Genomic DNA, 4,334 nt, shown 5'->3' on the forward strand with positions numbered 1-4,334 from the left:
CACCTGCCGGGATACTGCGACCAACGCTGATGCTCTTCGTTGCTGTTACCGCTCAGTGTCTCTTTCTGCAAAGCCCGCATGGTGAAAGTGGTGGTATTTCTATTACTTTCCCTTTTGAGCGAGAGGAAATGGAAACCTCAAATGTTCGGATCGTGCACCCGTTCCGGAAGCTGTCGTTGTTGATACTGAGCTGTGTCGTTTTCCGAATGCCGTTTTGAATTGGGAGCACGGGAGCTTCCGGCCTGCTTCCTGGACGCCTTCCTGTAGATTGTTCTCTGTATTTTGGCTGTCCTGAACACCGCTTTATATTTGACCCGTGTCGACCAAGAAATGAAACTACGGGGCTGAGTACACCTGCATGAATTCTCTTAGCTATGAGTATCGTACACGTCTTTACAAGAAAACGTACCCTCTAAAAAATCACCACTGTTGAGCTTCACCACAGCTCCTCAGATCGACCAATCAGCGTGACCGCCGCAAAGCTCCTCCCTTTTGTGACATGCCTGCTGTGTACGGTGTTATGTTGACAACAGTGTGGAGGCATAGGCAAACTTGATAACTGGCACCCTTCCAGTCGTGGCTAGCGTTATCGCAGTTTGCAGTACTCTGAACCGCTATTGAAACACAGAACAAAAGGGATGAGCTTCGCACCGGTCTTCGCTGTGTAGTATGCGTAATCATGCGAGCGGCAATTAAACTTCGCAGTTCGATATCTCGGAGTATGGATGCGCTGGAAAAAATCTATCAAATGAAACTGCTTGGAATCACGATTGTGTCGAACCTTTCAATGCAAACGTGCCAGCTCACAGCAGCCAATAAAAAGTTAATTATTCAATTTTAGTTAATTAAGCTACCGACATCAATAAGTACCACCTAATTATGTGTCCCCCATGGGCGCATAACCTCACTGTAGAGGTGGTCGATCTTCACTTAAACCTAAGCGCCTAATTTTAAAAAATCCTGTCAACTTAATTTTGATCACCCTGTATACACGAGTTTGTCATTTATGTCCGTTTGGGCCACTTGTTCACTTTAAAAATACACAGATGTCTTCTTGTAGAGTTATAAACTGTTTGATATCACTGTGTACAGGTATAAGTGCATCCGCGAATCCTCAGGTATAAACGCATCACCACTGCACAAAGCACCCAAACTTCTGTCTCCACAGACGGTGCATGACTAGTCTGATTCCACAAGCTGGTTGCATTGAATTACTCGCAGAAGTCCTTCCTATGTATTAATGGTACCGAAACGTGACTGAATAAATAATTCTAAAAAGGTACGGTTCGGCGACAAAAGGGCGTTGTGTAACCGTAGGCAAAATAAACGCCTAAAGAGTGCACCAAATCTAAATCATCGATCGCAAAGCAGAGTCAACAAGTAGGTAAAAACTTTAAATAAATACTGACGAAAGATATTGCCGGTCTTAAAATTCCCAAGAGCATGAAACGTGGTATCAACGTTTCCTTCGACATAAATATTAGGCGTGAAAACGTGAAAAGTGTGCAAAACGCGCAGGAATTACTGCATAGGTTGTTGAGTCCTCTGAACCAGTGCACTTGGTGTGGTTGTGCTGTGGAGAACCGAGCACAATCTTTTTTCGCCCAATGTGCTAAATCAGCTAAAAACTGGTCCGCAGTGTAAAGCCCGCTTCATTTCCGGGGGCATTCTCACTTTGCATCGTTTGGTAGGCCGTAAGATTTGCTTTAGAAGCTTTCGTTGAAGTGTACTCTAGAGGCCGTGTTCCGAATCCTAATCTCTGTATGTTACAAGCATTTTCTTTTCATGAACGGTTGGCGCCTGCTTGCCGGGATAATCAATTCACAAAGGACCACACAAGAGTATAGGATAAAACTATATTGCACAACTAAATGTCTGAAAATCGATGTTTGCCCTTAACACATCGTTTATGTGGTTCCGCCACGCGATGGTGTTCTTAATGGATCACCCGGAATAGCTACGTCAATCAATACACGCATTATCCCATACCGCATATTTACTAAGAGGCGATGCGTACTACAAAATATTTAAACAAGGCATGCAACGTGTTGCTTCTCCAGAGAATACGGACCTCACAACTGAGTTGCCATAAACGAATGTTAATTGAGTTCTAAATTATTACTACAAAAGGATAGGCGTTTTGACCACCTTTCTAGAAGGGCGGGTGGTATTTTGTCCTCGGTCGCCAATTCCAAATACAATTATAAGAAAACTCACAGCACTTTTTTACACGCGAAACAATTACCGTTGCTCTAAAATGCAATATTACACGGGCCCTTTTCAAAAAGGTTGCTGGAAATTTTTGTTGCCATTATAGTACCAGAACCACAAATATGCAGGCGGGAAGATGAAACGCCGGAGGGCGACGTCTTTGCTGTGTCGATGCAAATTTGCTGTTCATTTACGATAACATACGTAACTTTAAGGATGATTACAGTGGGCACTTATTCGTTTTCGCCCCAACGAAAACTCTGCACAGCTTTGTGAGTAAAGCACTTGTTACGCCAGGCTTTCTGTTATCTATACCCTGATAGTCAAGATCGCAACCACCTCTCACTGCTAGCCTCGCTTTACTCTAATGTCCCGTTTTGCTTGGCTGAGAGTGCGCCGCCATGAAAACACAAAACAAGGGCAAAAACAGGAAAAAGACCGCCGACACTTACGCAATCGACCGCCGCTCCGCTGTGACGCCGATGCAAGGCGGCGCAGCCGTAGTGCTCGTTCGCGTGCCCCACGGACACCAAATCCACCGGTCCTTCCCCCGGCGATTCAGCCGCACCTCGCGGTTGCCTCTTCCTTCAAAGGAGGACGTTACGCGCATTCATGGCTCTTGAAACGGCCGCGGCAGCGCCCGACACGCTTCAGAATACGGCGATGCCGAAGCGAGAAGGAAACGAGTTGTCGCGTGACGGACCACACGCCGCCGTCTCGGCCGACCACCACGGCATCAGTACGGAGGAAGCGAAGAAGAGGACGAATACTGCCGGTGCGCGCCGACCCGCAAACGGGGTTGCTCCGAGTGTGTGCCCTGGCCTGCTGCGGCGATCGCCAACATCTACCGGCCTCGTTTCCCCGAATGCACGTGCATGCGCTGCTATATTCCGGCCCGACGCGGCCGCGTAAGCCGGCACTCCAGACTTACCCTTGTCATATTCCGTACCTGCATTAGGAACACGTTGCGCTTGAATTTCCCGCGCCCGGCGTGTTTGTGGTTTGTGAATGCGTGATGAGGATGTCATGTTTGCCTGAGGATGGGTTCGGGACCTTGTACCCAGTAAGAAATTTGACGCGAGAAAAAGGGGGCACTCTCTAACGCCGCGTTATATGCACTGTTATCTGTCACTGCTGATGCCTCAATAACTTGCCAGCGCTTAATTCCCTTTTGACTTGTCGTCGTTTTTCGCTGATTGCTGCGGCACTTGTGTGCTGCAATAGACGTGTTCGGTAAGGCGTGAGGAGGGTTTAGAGAAGCGGAAGCGTGTTCGATTCCGGTCACTTAAAAATCATTTTGACATTGTAGTTAACGTTTATATTCCCACAGCGCTCCCGCCGGCCATTGCCCTCTTTTGGATTATGTTGTGAAAAACCGAGCTGAAGAGTTCCTAGAGCGCTTGAGTGTGCTGACGTAATTTGAATGCGAAAGCCAGCGATTATGAGCTACTTGTTTTCCCTCACATTCCCCTCTCACGCGGAACACACAAGGCTATGTCTTCCATTCTGACAGGCAGGGGCGTAGCCAGGGGGATGATTCGGTGTCAGCATAACCCCCTCCCCAAATGTCGTGAGTGCGCATCTCTCCTCTCACCTCCTTTTAGCATTTTCCGCCCATTCAATGTTTACACTCTCTCTCTCTCTATATATATATATATATATATATATAGGGATTTGGAAATGAGGAGCTCGTTAGGAAATACAGAAAGAAATGCCGGCAGTCTACAACGCCAAAGAAGGCATGGGGGAATGGTTAGACGATTTTTTACCGTTAGTGACGTTACATTTTTTATTTTATCATTAATTACGTGAGAAAGAAAGAAAGAAAAACACGCGCCCAGAAAAACACTCTGGGCGCGTGTTTTTTTTTCTTTCTTTCTCACGTAATTATTGGTAAAATAAAAAATGTAACGTCACTAACGGTAAAAAATCGTCTAACCATTCCCCCATGCCTTCTTTGGCGTTGTAGACTGCCGGCATTTCTTTCTGTATATATATATATATATATATATATATATATATATATATATATATATATATATATATATATATATATATATATATATATATATATATATATTGACAGACACAGCTGCGAGATGCTAAAGGACCACTTTTAATTA

The sequence above is a fragment of the Haemaphysalis longicornis genome, unplaced genomic scaffold (genome assembly GCF_048455015.1).
Source record: "Haemaphysalis longicornis isolate Haplotype H1 unplaced genomic scaffold, Haemaphysalis longicornis Haplotype H1 scaffold_6, whole genome shotgun sequence".
In the NCBI taxonomy this organism is placed as follows: domain Eukaryota; kingdom Metazoa; phylum Arthropoda; class Arachnida; order Ixodida; family Ixodidae; genus Haemaphysalis; species Haemaphysalis longicornis.